We start from the raw sequence: 15,353 nt of genomic DNA on the forward strand, positions 1-15,353 counted from the left end.
GATGCAAAAAAAACCTAGGGAAAATTTATTTTTTGAATTTAGAGCCATAAGAGTGTTGGTGGACATGGGTGGAGATGATTTTCTACGAAGAGTAGCCCCTAACTTTGCTCCTGCTGGGAATAACCCATCATACCATAAACGTTTTTTGTTTATTATGATGCCCTCTAACAGGAGAGATGCAAATAAAACCTAGGGAAAATTTATTTTTTGAATTTAGAGCCATAAGAGTGTTGTTGGACATGGGTGGAGATGATTTTTTACGAGTAGTAGCCCCTAACTTTGCTCCTGTTGGGAATAACCCATCATACCATAAACGTTTTTTGTTTATTATGATGCCCTCTAACAGGAGAGATGCAAAAAAAACCTAGGGAAAATTTATTTTTTGAATTTAGAGCCATAAGAGTGTTGGTGGACATGGGTGGAGATGATTTTCTACGAAGAGTAGCCCCTAACTTTGCTCCTGCTGGGAATAACCCATCATACCATAAACGTTTTTTGTTTATTATGATGCCCTCTAACAGGAGAGATGCAAATAAAACCTAGGGAAAATTTATTTTTTGAATTTAGAGCCATAAGAGTGTTGTTGGACATGGGTGGAGATGATTTTTTACGAGTAGTAGCCCCTAACTTTGCTCCTGTTGGGAATAACCCATCATACCATAAACGTTTTTTGTTTATTATGATGCCCTCTAACAGGAGAGATGCAAAAAAAACCTAGGGAAAATTTATTTTTTGAATTTAGAGCCATAAGAGTGTTGGTGGACATGGGTGGAGATGATTTTCTACGAAGAGTAGCCCCTAACTTTGCTCCTGCTGGGAATAACCCATCATACCATAAACGTTTTTTGTTTATTATGATGCCCTCTAACAGGAGATATGCAAAAAAAACCTAGGGAAAATTTATTTTTTGAATTTAGAGCCATAAGAGTGTTGGTGGACATGGGTGGAGATGATTTTCTACGAAGAGTAGCCCCTAACTTTGCTCCTGCTGGGAATAACCCATCATACCATAAACGTTTTTTGTTTATTATGATGCCCTCTAACAGGAGAGATGCAAATAAAACCTAGGGAAAATTTATTTTTTGAATTTAGAGCCATAAGAGTGTTGTTGGACATGGGTGGAGATGATTTTTTACGAGTAGTAGCCCCTAACTTTGCTCCTGTTGGGAATAACCCATCATACCATAAACGTTTTTTGTTTATTATGATGCCCTCTAACAGGAGAGATGCAAAAAAAACCTAGGGAAAATTTATTTTTTGAATTTAGAGCCATAAGAGTGTTGGTGGACATGGGTGGAGATGATTTTCTACGAAGAGTAGCCCCTAACTTTGCTCCTGCTGGGAATAACCCATCATACCATAAACGTTTTTTGTTTATTATGATGCCCTCTAACAGGAGAGATGCAAAAAAAACCTAGGGAAAATTTATTTTTTGAATTTAGAGCCATAAGAGTGTTGGTGGACATGGGTGGAGATGATTTTCTACGAAGAGTAGCCCCTAACTTTGCTCCTGCTGGGAATAACCCATCATACCATAAACGTTTTTTGTTTATTATGATGCCCTCTAACAGGAGAGATGCAAATAAAACCTAGGGAAAATTTATTTTTTGAATTTAGAGCCATAAGAGTGTTGTTGGACATGGGTGGAGATGATTTTTTACGAGTAGTAGCCCCTAACTTTGCTCCTGTTGGGAATAACCCATCATACCATAAACGTTTTTTGTTTATTATGATGCCCTCTAACAGGAGAGATGCAAAAAAAACCTAGGGAAAATTTATTTTTTGAATTTAGAGCCATAAGAGTGTTGGTGGACATGGGTGGAGATGATTTTCTACGAAGAGTAGCCCCTAACTTTGCTCCTGCTGGGAATAACCCATCATACCATAAACGTTTTTTGTTTATTATGATGCCCTCTAACAGGAGAGATGCAAAAAAAACCTAGGGAAAATTTATTTTTTGAATTTAGAGCCATAAGAGTGTTGGTGGACATGGGTGGAGATGATTTTCTACGAAGAGTAGCCCCTAACTTTGCTCCTGCTGGGAATAACCCATCATACCATAAACGTTTTTTGTTTATTATGATGCCCTCTAACAGGAGAGATGCAAATAAAACCTAGGGAAAATTTATTTTTTGAATTTAGAGCCATAAGAGTGTTGTTGGACATGGGTGGAGATGATTTTTTACGAGTAGTAGCCCCTAACTTTGCTCCTGTTGGGAATAACCCATCATACCATAAACGTTTTTTGTTTATTATGATGCCCTCTAACAGGAGAGATGCAAAAAAAACCTAGGGAAAATTTATTTTTTGAATTTAGAGCCATAAGAGTGTTGGTGGACATGGGTGGAGATGATTTTCTACGAAGAGTAGCCCCTAACTTTGCTCCTGCTGGGAATAACCCATCATACCATAAACGTTTTTTGTTTATTATGATGCCCTCTAACAGGAGAGATGCAAAAAAAACCTAGGGAAAATTTATTTTTTGAATTTAGAGCCATAAGAGTGTTGGTGGACATGGGTGGAGATGATTTTCTACGAAGAGTAGCCCCTAACTTTGCTCCTGCTGGGAATAACCCATCATACCATAAACGTTTTTTGTTTATTATGATGCCCTCTAACAGGAGAGATGCAAAAAAAACCTAGGGAAAATTTATTTTTTGAATTTAGAGCCATAAGAGTGTTGGTGGACATGGGTGGAGATGATTTTCTACGAAGAGTAGCCCCTAACTTTGCTCCTGCTGGGAATAACCCATCATACCATAAACGTTTTTTGTTTATTATGATGCCCTCTAACAGGAGAGATGCAAAAAAAACCTAGGGAAAATTTATTTTTTGAATTTAGAGCCATAAGAGTGTTGGTGGACATGGGTGGAGATGATTTTCTACGAAGAGTAGCCCCTAACTTTGCTCCTGCTGGGAATAACCCATCATACCATAAACGTTTTTTGTTTATTATGATGCCCTCTAACAGGAGAGATGCAAAAAAAACCTAGGGAAAATTTATTTTTTGAATTTAGAGCCATAAGAGTGTTGGTGGACATGGGTGGAGATGATTTTCTACGAAGAGTAGCCCCTAACTTTGCTCCTGCTGGGAATAACCCATCATACCATAAACGTTTTTTGTTTATTATGATGCCCTCTAACAGGAGAGATGCAAATAAAACCTAGGGAAAATTTATTTTTTGAATTTAGAGCCATAAGAGTGTTGTTGGACATGGGTGGAGATGATTTTTTACGAGTAGTAGCCCCTAACTTTGCTCCTGTTGGGAATAACCCATCATACCATAAACGTTTTTTGTTTATTATGATGCCCTCTAACAGGAGAGATGCAAAAAAAACCTAGGGAAAATTTATTTTTTGAATTTAGAGCCATAAGAGTGTTGTTGGACATGGGTGGAGATGATTTTTTACGAGTAGTAGCCCCTAACTTTGCTCCTGTTGGGAATAACCCATCATACCATAAACGTTTTTTGTTTATTATGATGCCCTCTAACAGGAGAGATGCAAATAAAACCTAGGGAAAATTTATTTTTTGAATTTAGAGCCATAAGAGTGTTGTTGGACATGGGTGGAGATGATTTTTTACGAGTAGTAGCCCCTAACTTTGCTCCTGTTGGGAATAACCCATCATACCATAAACGTTTTTTGTTTATTATGATGCCCTCTAACAGGAGAGATGCAAAAAAAACCTAGGGAAAATTTATTTTTTGAATTTAGAGCCATAAGAGTGTTGGTGGACATGGGTGGAGATGATTTTCTACGAAGAGTAGCCCCTAACTTTGCTCCTGCTGGGAATAACCCATCATACCATAAACGTTTTTTGTTTATTATGATGCCCTCTAACAGGAGAGATGCAAAAAAAACCTAGGGAAAATTTATTTTTTGAATTTAGAGCCATAAGAGTGTTGGTGGACATGGGTGGAGATGATTTTCTACGAAGAGTAGCCCCTAACTTTGCTCCTGCTGGGAATAACCCATCATACCATAAACGTTTTTTGTTTATTATGATGCCCTCTAACAGGAGAGATGCAAATAAAACCTAGGGAAAATTTATTTTTTGAATTTAGAGCCATAAGAGTGTTGTTGGACATGGGTGGAGATGATTTTTTACGAGTAGTAGCCCCTAACTTTGCTCCTGTTGGGAATAACCCATCATACCATAAACGTTTTTTGTTTATTATGATGCCCTCTAACAGGAGAGATGCAAAAAAAACCTAGGGAAAATTTATTTTTTGAATTTAGAGCCATAAGAGTGTTGGTGGACATGGGTGGAGATGATTTTCTACGAAGAGTAGCCCCTAACTTTGCTCCTGCTGGGAATAACCCATCATACCATAAACGTTTTTTGTTTATTATGATGCCCTCTAACAGGAGAGATGCAAAAAAAACCTAGGGAAAATTTATTTTTTGAATTTAGAGCCATAAGAGTGTTGGTGGACATGGGTGGAGATGATTTTCTACGAAGAGTAGCCCCTAACTTTGCTCCTGCTGGGAATAACCCATCATACCATAAACGTTTTTTGTTTATTATGATGCCCTCTAACAGGAGAGATGCAAATAAAACCTAGGGAAAATTTATTTTTTGAATTTAGAGCCATAAGAGTGTTGTTGGACATGGGTGGAGATGATTTTTTACGAGTAGTAGCCCCTAACTTTGCTCCTGTTGGGAATAACCCATCATACCATAAACGTTTTTTGTTTATTATGATGCCCTCTAACAGGAGAGATGCAAAAAAAACCTAGGGAAAATTTATTTTTTGAATTTAGAGCCATAAGAGTGTTGTTGGACATGGGTGGAGATGATTTTTTACGAGTAGTAGCCCCTAACTTTGCTCCTGTTGGGAATAACCCATCATACCATAAACGTTTTTTGTTTATTATGATGCCCTCTAACAGGAGAGATGCAAAAAAAACCTAGGGAAAATTTATTTTTTGAATTTAGAGCCATAAGAGTGTTGGTGGACATGGGTGGAGATGATTTTCTACGAAGAGTAGCCCCTAACTTTGCTCCTGCTGGGAATAACCCATCATACCATAAACGTTTTTTGTTTATTATGATGCCCTCTAACAGGAGAGATGCAAAAAAAACCTAGGGAAAATTTATTTTTTGAATTTAGAGCCATAAGAGTGTTGGTGGACATGGGTGGAGATGATTTTCTACGAAGAGTAGCCCCTAACTTTGCTCCTGCTGGGAATAACCCATCATACCATAAACGTTTTTTGTTTATTATGATGCCCTCTAACAGGAGAGATGCAAATAAAACCTAGGGAAAATTTATTTTTTGAATTTAGAGCCATAAGAGTGTTGTTGGACATGGGTGGAGATGATTTTTTACGAGTAGTAGCCCCTAACTTTGCTCCTGTTGGGAATAACCCATCATACCATAAACGTTTTTTGTTTATTATGATGCCCTCTAACAGGAGAGATGCAAAAAAAACCTAGGGAAAATTTATTTTTTGAATTTAGAGCCATAAGAGTGTTGGTGGACATGGGTGGAGATGATTTTCTACGAAGAGTAGCCCCTAACTTTGCTCCTGCTGGGAATAACCCATCATACCATAAACGTTTTTTGTTTATTATGATGCCCTCTAACAGGAGAGATGCAAAAAAAACCTAGGGAAAATTTATTTTTTGAATTTAGAGCCATAAGAGTGTTGGTGGACATGGGTGGAGATGATTTTCTACGAAGAGTAGCCCCTAACTTTGCTCCTGCTGGGAATAACCCATCATACCATAAACGTTTTTTGTTTATTATGATGCCCTCTAACAGGAGAGATGCAAATAAAACCTAGGGAAAATTTATTTTTTGAATTTAGAGCCATAAGAGTGTTGTTGGACATGGGTGGAGATGATTTTTTACGAGTAGTAGCCCCTAACTTTGCTCCTGTTGGGAATAACCCATCATACCATAAACGTTTTTTGTTTATTATGATGCCCTCTAACAGGAGAGATGCAAAAAAAACCTAGGGAAAATTTATTTTTTGAATTTAGAGCCATAAGAGTGTTGGTGGACATGGGTGGAGATGATTTTCTACGAAGAGTAGCCCCTAACTTTGCTCCTGCTGGGAATAACCCATCATACCATAAACGTTTTTTGTTTATTATGATGCCCTCTAACAGGAGAGATGCAAATAAAACCTAGGGAAAATTTATTTTTTGAATTTAGAGCCATAAGAGTGTTGTTGGACATGGGTGGAGATGATTTTTTACGAGTAGTAGCCCCTAACTTTGCTCCTGTTGGGAATAACCCATCATACCATAAACGTTTTTTGTTTATTATGATGCCCTCTAACAGGAGAGATGCAAAAAAAACCTAGGGAAAATTTATTTTTTGAATTTAGAGCCATAAGAGTGTTGTTGGACATGGGTGGAGATGATTTTTTACGAGTAGTAGCCCCTAACTTTGCTCCTGTTGGGAATAACCCATCATACCATAAACGTTTTTTGTTTATTATGATGCCCTCTAACAGCAGAGATGCAAAAAAAACCTAGGGAAAATTTATTTTTTGAATTTAGAGCCATAAGAGTGTTGGTGGACATGGGTGGAGATGATTTTCTACGAAGAGTAGCCCCTAACTTTGCTCCTGCTGGGAATAACCCATCATACCATAAACGTTTTTTGTTCATTATGATGCCCTCTAACAGGAGAGATGCAAAAAAAACCTAGGGAAAATTTATTTTTTGAATTTAGAGCCATAAGAGTGTTGGTGGACATGGGTGGAGATGATTTTCTACGAAGAGTAGCCCCTAACTTTGCTCCTGCTGGGAATAACCCATCATACCATAAACGTTTTTTGTTTATTATGATGCCCTCTAACAGGAGAGATGCAAATAAAACCTAGGGAAAATTTATTTTTTGAATTTAGAGCCATAAGAGTGTTGTTGGACATGGGTGGAGATGATTTTTTACGAGTAGTAGCCCCTAACTTTGCTCCTGTTGGGAATAACCCATCATACCATAAACGTTTTTTGTTTATTATGATGCCCTCTAACAGGAGAGATGCAAAAAAAACCTAGGGAAAATTTATTTTTTGAATTTAGAGCCATAAGAGTGTTGGTGGACATGGGTGGAGATGATTTTCTACGAAGAGTAGCCCCTAACTTTGCTCCTGCTGGGAATAACCCATCATACCATAAACGTTTTTTGTTTATTATGATGCCCTCTAACAGGAGAGATGCAAATAAAACCTAGGGAAAATTTATTTTTTGAATTTAGAGCCATAAGAGTGTTGTTGGACATGGGTGGAGATGATTTTTTACGAGTAGTAGCCCCTAACTTTGCTCCTGTTGGGAATAACCCATCATACCATAAACGTTTTTTGTTTATTATGATGCCCTCTAACAGGAGAGATGCAAAAAAAACCTAGGGAAAATTTATTTTTTGAATTTAGAGCCATAAGAGTGTTGGTGGACATGGGTGGAGATGATTTTCTACGAAGAGTAGCCCCTAACTTTGCTCCTGCTGGGAATAACCCATCATACCATAAACGTTTTTTGTTTATTATGATGCCCTCTAACAGGAGAGATGCAAATAAAACCTAGGGAAAATTTATTTTTTGAATTTAGAGCCATAAGAGTGTTGTTGGACATGGGTGGAGATGATTTTTTACGAGTAGTAGCCCCTAACTTTGCTCCTGTTGGGAATAACCCATCATACCATAAACGTTTTTTGTTTATTATGATGCCCTCTAACAGGAGAGATGCAAAAAAAACCTAGGGAAAATTTATTTTTTGAATTTAGAGCCATAAGAGTGTTGTTGGACATGGGTGGAGATGATTTTTTACGAGTAGTAGCCCCTAACTTTGCTCCTGTTGGGAATAACCCATCATACCATAAACGTTTTTTGTTTATTATGATGCCCTCTAACAGCAGAGATGCAAAAAAAACCTAGGGAAAATTTATTTTTTGAATTTAGAGCCATAAGAGTGTTGGTGGACATGGGTGGAGATGATTTTCTACGAAGAGTAGCCCCTAACTTTGCTCCTGCTGGGAATAACCCATCATACCATAAACGTTTTTTGTTCATTATGATGCCCTCTAACAGGAGAGATGCAAAAAAAACCTAGGGAAAATTTATTTTTTGAATTTAGAGCCATAAGAGTGTTGGTGGACATGGGTGGAGATGATTCTCTACGAAGAGTGGTCCGTAATTTTTCCCCTTCCAGCAATCAACCAATATCTTGTAAATTTTTTTTTTGTTCCTTGTGCCGTCTTATCATAGTTTCATTTGGTTACTGTTGATTACTTATCCCAAATTCATGATGAGGCCTCGAAAAATACTTCTAGATAATTATATTTTTGAGTTCTGGCGTTAGCCTCTAGGGTCAACTGTTTTCCAGTTTTATTTTTTTAGTTCTTGTTTATTTGTCGAATATATTGGTAATATTAATCATAATAATAATGTTATATTAACGATCGATACATTACATTATTATAGGGTTTCTCTTTTTAGCACACTCAGTCATAATGTCAGCGACATTGGATCTTTACGCTGGGCAAGTTTGATTGACGAATAATTGGACGCGATATCGCATAATCATTGGGCCGTGACGGTGCGGTTGTGAATAACGTATAACGGGTGTTGGTATAAGAGAGAACGAGTCTCCCATAAATGGGTGTGTATGTGTGCGTATCAACACATGCGTAACGAATACAAGTGTAGACGAGGAGAGCAGAGTGGCAGAGGGCGGCGATATGCCGAAGCTGGGGAACACGAGTCTCCTAGTGTCATGTCGTTTTTGCTGTCATGATGCCAGATCATTCATCCAGAATGGCTAATTGTCAAGCTCTGGCGTTTGATTAATTGATTCATTTTTCTTTAACGTATATTTAAATAAAAATTTTCTATCTCCATTCAACCGAAAATTTTCGAGCGACTAGACATAATAAATGTTAAATGTCATATCTATCATAATATATATTTATAAACTCCTTGTGAAAATAATTCCTGGAGGTTTTAAATAATTGTTTGGAGCTGGAAAATATGGAGTGAATACAAACGATATTTTATTGACAATAAAACAAAGGTTATTGTGGACACAAAGGCATAAAAGTAATTTTATAGGTGTCAAGAGCGTCCTCGTTATCAACTCGACATTATTCTTGCCGAGTCGACTACTTCTCTCTTGTCTGTTAGCTCCTCGGCATTTCATCGGCATATACATTTTACTGTCCTGGCACGGGTTATAAAGCATCGGTCGTCGAGCAGAGACGTAGTGAAGAATAAAGTAACACCAAGACATGGGCTCTGTGCTCGTCACTATATTATATGTATAGTACTAGGTAGGATATATATGACGAAAGAGTGCAAGTACGAGGTGACTGTAACGCCAACGAAGAATAAAATATGGTGTCAGAGTAAGAAGAAAAGACGATGTAGACCGTGTGCCGGAAATCGATACTGGCATGCCACAAAAGACTGCTTATACTGTCCAATATATATATCTATATACATACAGCAAGAAGGGACGTCATGTTTGATTACGGTTCCCATAGTATGCCTCCGTTTCGCACCCTGATTCATATCGAATTGAAGTAACGCAATACGTTTTCGGACTCGTATTTGCACTACGTGCGTCACTATCATCCACATGTATGTGTATATATAGACACTCCTTTTGAGATTTCCGTAATGCCCACGTGTACCCTGAGGCCACAATTACGTCCCTTTTCGCCCTTCACTTATTCTCCGATACACACATGTATCTAATCCAAACGTATGTGTCTACATACACGCACGCACATTATTATCTTTTTTATATTATGTCCGTCGACTTTTGGACACGTTTCTCCGGTGATCAGGCCTTGAGATTATTTTTCCGGCGTTACAAAAGTACTCAATATTCGTGCCAACGTCTACACTGTGTCACCAGACCATTCTATATATATTCCGTTTTTAGCTTCCTTTCAGTAGAATAACAAACTCTCGGAATTTTAATCGCTGATTTTTTTAGATAAACATTATAATTTTTTTTTCAAAGATTAAATTTTAATAAATTAATTTGTGACAGTACAACGGTTTTCGGATTTATGTCGAGTAGTTTTTAACGTTTTGACCGCGAAAATAATTTTTTTAATATTCCTTTCTATTTAAACTGCTCTCGGGTCACACGTTTTTTTCATCACCGTGACTTGAAAAGTTTTCGTGTGTCAAGAAAAAGTATAAAGAGAAAAAAAAAGTATAAATCAAGAAAAAGGTAAAGATATAGAGCTTTTGAAAATGCCAGGCTATTCGTAAGAACGTTTGTCTCTATTACTTTTAATGCTCACATACATACATAGATGTAAATATGTTCGGTAAGATTCGCTTTGAAAAAATTAAGCGGTGAGAATTTACGCAAGGCTCGCTGGACTAAAAGATTAAATATGAAAGGACGTACGTCAACGCTTTGACGTTCTTTATAAAATTTTTTTTTATTCAAATAAAACCTTCCAATGTACACTTAATTTTTTTTTTACTTTCCACATTTTTATTTCTGGAGTTTTCATTCCGCATTTTCACGTTATGAAAACCAATTACATGGTTTCCTTTTTCTCACTCGCTTCTTATTACTATTTTATTTCACTTCATGCCAAACGGCTTTCACTCATCACCAGCGTCATCATCCTCATGTTTTTCTTCAAAGACTCGAAGACGGTGCAGTGAAGAAATGCCCACTTATTTTGCGCTCTTTTTAACCTCAGAGTTCCAAGACGCTAACTGTGACACACAAAAGGCCAAGTTGAAAAAACCAAAATAAATAATAAATAATCTTCTCAAATGAAACGTTTTATTTTTATTTTTCTCGATTGAAAAGACATTTTTCATCGCTTTGACGTAAAGTAGACGATAATAAAATAATAAATATATATTTTTTCTTCCTCCCCAACCAGTAGGACACAATAAAAAAAAATAATTTTTAACATTTGAATAGCTGCGTTTGATTTTGATTGATTTGTCGTCACATTAACACTCGGCCGGGGAGACTTTTTTAATTTCCTGTTGGTGAGGTCCAAACGGTTTTTCAAGTAGCCAAATATATATAGTCTGATGTATTTAGTCTATATAGCGATTAAATAAAAGTGCTAGTAGTTATTTAGTACGTGATGGCCCCCCATCGAGAGCCCTAGATTATCGCAACAGACGAAGAAGAAATTTGGTTCACGAGTACGTCAAAGTAGAGGGGCCGTCAAACGTTCAGAAACGCGGCGATGAAAATAGTTGTGTTTCTTTTGTGGACATACTCACTTGAATACCGTTCAAGTGCTCTCTCGGAACGCCCCTTCAGTTCTTTAGATACATTCATATAATAAGGGTGCGAAATGGGGAGTGTCCTATCCCACGGTTTTATTGCAAAAAAATATTATTATTTTAGTTATTTATTTTTCCTGCGTGATATTTATTCGTTATTGAAATATGTCGCCGACTATTTTCATAGTGTAGCGCCGGGCGAGATGGGACACGTCGAAATTAGGTACCCAAAATTTTGTAGAAAGAAATCGTTTTTAATTATAATTATAATTCATGATTTTGAATATGTGTGAAATTATTGTACAAATAGAGTATTACGGGAAATGGAAGAAATATTTAAATTTGATTAGCTGACAACATCGATTATCTTTGCAGTCGAGTTGATGCACAATTTCCCGAGGTGTCGAGGCTGTTTTACCAGGTAATTCGCGTTTCAATCCGCGTGCTAAAACCACTAATGCCACTTCCATTATAATGTCACTTCCGATTTAGAATTCGTGGACTAGGTGGAACGGGGAGAGAGGACGCAGAGGTGACACAAATGCTGCGAGACCACGAGGTCCACATGACGCCATTTACTATTCTATGCTGCTCACTCTTCGTAATCTGATAAATTTTATTTCACGTTTTAATTTTGAATTTTTTTTCGTTTCGTTACTTTTTATGCGTCAGTCTGACTCGGAAGATTTTTTTTTTTCATCAAACAGTCTAAATTGTCGGGCAAAAAATTATTAATTAATATTTTTTTAAAAAGACCATAGTATTTTTGAAAAGCTATCGGCATTGAATTATATCAGTTGAGATATTATTTTATAAACGAAAATTGTCGAGGAAAATGTGAACGTCATTGTAAATTGCATCACAAGCATAATAATTCACACGTCACGATGGGTTTTGTGTCCATAATATCACTCGACATTTTCTCATTTCCTTTTGCAAATAGTTGGCACGTTCGCTCTCGTAAACGACAATGACAATACAACGCCATTATTTCCGCGAGTCATTGCCCAAAAAAGCTAAATAAAAAGTATACAGGGCGGAAATTCGATAAAAACTATTTTTATCACCACGTAAAAAAAAAAAAAATAAAGCCCCAAAAAATTGTTACATTTTTTTCTTTTTGTGTAGATGACAGCATAAAAGATCGCGCTTCAATTTGGTAGCAATGGAATTACAGGGACCGTGGAATTCAGCGAGGCCACAAAAAAGCCGCGAATGGTCTCGAGTCTACTCTGTATGTGAGAAGTGTGTGAGTGTGCAAAAGTGTGAAAAAAGCCTCGAAAAAAGCCGCGAAAAGCTCCTATATAGGCGTTAGGCATTGAATTTTAGTTCCTTCCCCTCTATGAATGTAAACCTTTTTTTTAAATTTATTTTTTGTGGCCGAAACGCGCACTTACGACAATGTGAATTGGTATTAGTGCGGAGCGGTGTGCGTAGCCGAGGGGATGATGGCGTACACGAGACTGAATTCGCGCAGTCTGGAAAAAGTACACACGCTTATACTCTGACGCGTTTCCCTGCACAGTCGGTCTGCTCTATACTTTTACTTAACTTGTATTTTACTCTTGCATATCAGAGTCTACTTCAACTCTGTCTTTCTTCCTTTCGCGTATTATTGTCACTTGAATGAGCTTCATTCGATACAAGAGAGATTCGATTCGACGGCAGTCCCCTACTATTTGAGCTGACACTTTTGCTTCTTGTCTGTTTCGCTGTCTCTATATCTCTCTACACATCTATATAAATTTATCATCCATAAATATCTATGCTATGCTTATATAACGAGATAGTATTTTTTTGCAATGCTAATAATAAAATAAAAAAAAAATTTAATTTTTCCGGCGAAAAGTCAAATCAAAAATCTCAAATGACAAAAGAATTTATTTTAAATTCTAGATCTATAGTATTGTCGTAATTCTAATTTCGGGAAATTGAAAGAAACATTATACTGCTAAATAAATTTATATTGTACTGTTAAACGATAATGTAATTTTATTTTTATGTTCGGGCGATAAAAACCTGTATTATGAACCGATTGACTGATAAAAAAGGAACGAAATAAAAAAAACCCGAATCAAGATGATGGTGGCAAAAAGAGTAAGATAAAGATAAAAAACTCCATAGATATAAATGTGTGTATATTGTTGAAAAAAAATATATGGAAGCAGGAAAAATGGGAAACTACCGCCCGAAGCGTTGACTGTTCGATAAACGATAAAAAGAGTGGGTATTAAATGTCGAGAGAAACTTTTTCGTTCATTCTTCATTGAACAATCCGAATGTGGCTGATTGTCGCGACAATTTGTGAAACACGCCACGAAGTGTTACAATTTCATTTTATTTTTTTCGAGACTAACACGCAGGAGTTGAATAATTTTTGATAATTAAAATTATTTTATTAAATAAAATTTTAATATTTATTGTCATTGCTAGTGAATGGCCGGCATTGTCGTTAGTGTTAAAAAAGGTGTATTATAATATGTCAATTCCGTTTGGATTTGTGAGCCAAACATACAATTAGTAAAGCAGTAATTATTAACAACGGGAATTGTCGACGCAAGTATTATTATAATAATGAGTGAAGAAAATAGAAGGAAACAGGTAAAGGGTGTGGAACTACAGGAGAAGCGAGCGAGAAATAAGTCTTGATAAGAAATTACGACAGTGAAATGCAGGCATAATTTTGTATAGCTGAAAAGATTTCTCTTGGGGGAAAACGCAAGTTTAAAGAGAGCAAAAGAGAGAGAGACAGGGTGGAGGTGGACTGAGAGCTGAAGGTGGAGGGTGAAGAAAAAGATTGCCAGGGAAACGATCTTTATTCGCTTACATCGCGTTCGCGCGTGAAATAACCAGCCTGTAAATGAAACTGACGAAAAAGAAAAACTCGATTCAAAACACGCTTTTACTCTCATACTCCTGTTAAATTTTCTCCATTATTATTTCTCCTTCGTCCACTCTATTGTTAATCATATTTCAGTCTATCCTTAGTCTGTGATCATTAATTACTTTCTTCCTTTAATACTATTATGTTAAATAATTATATTTCCGAAGAAATATTGAGGTAGAAAAGAAATTACATGGCTAAATCTTTTTGGCCACACATTATTAATGTGAATGTAAATTTTATTGGACTGCAGATAAAAAGCTAATAATTCAAACAATTCGCTCTGAATAATAATAAAAAATTTTTTTCCTCCATTAGCATCAAAAGTCAATTTTTTAAATATTATGTCTATAGTAATAAAAGTGTCCAATTTATATTGAATTATATTAACATAAATCTCTTAATTTTTTTTATAATGTTAAAAAAATTATTTTTTTTCAAATACTTCATTTCACAGCTGCGACATTTATTTAATGTTCCCATTTTTCTTTACTTTCGTCTAATTCTACACTATTTTTTTATTTTTATAAATTTATTTCGGAGAAGAAAGATAATAATGACAGAAAAAATATGTATTCTGCGGAATTTTGAGAAAAAATTAATGGATTTTATCGTGCACTTGACACATTTCAGCAAAAACGATAGAACAATAACGGATCTGCAGAATGAGTAACAAAGAGGAAGTGTGAGAGAGAGAACTTGGAGCACGTAAATAGAATACTTTAGTTATTTTTCGTAAGAAAGGATTTTCTTATATCGTACAAACAATCAAAAAGTTTAAGTAAAACCTTCAAGAACTACAACCTGTATCTGACATTCACGTACAAAATCTGGCTTTTCATGTTATATAAATCCGATTGTGCGGTTAAATGTATTTATTTTTCAGTACTTCATATTTACAAGATTTTATAATAATTCTGTAAACATTTACCGTTACAGAATACGATAAAATCCGCGTGGATTTAAAATTATTTGTGTGCATACAACCGTTTAATTGAAATCGTGTGCAATCATTGAGTATCCTCGTGCTTTGATTACCGATTCAATTGTTTTGTTATACTCACACATGTATATATATATATATTCATCATCACTTACACAATAATTTCGCTGTTGGATTTATTATCACTCTGTTTACTATTCAAAGTAAATTTTCGTTTACCATAAATCAATTAAACAAATATCAAACAATAGATACATGAAAATTAATTAACCAAATTTTTTTAGAAATTTTCCT

General features: G+C 35.9%; 1 protein-coding gene across 1 annotated transcript in view; it reads right to left on the reverse strand.

Annotated features, from left to right (window-relative positions):
- LOC103575285 (frizzled-2) overlaps positions 1-15,353 on the reverse strand; it is a 98,763-nt gene that overhangs the window by 73,631 nt on the left and 9,779 nt on the right. The gene's annotated exons all lie outside the window — the stretch shown is intronic.

Source organism: Microplitis demolitor, chromosome 5 (genome assembly GCF_026212275.2).
Source record: "Microplitis demolitor isolate Queensland-Clemson2020A chromosome 5, iyMicDemo2.1a, whole genome shotgun sequence".
Lineage (NCBI taxonomy): Eukaryota > Metazoa > Arthropoda > Insecta > Hymenoptera > Braconidae > Microplitis > Microplitis demolitor.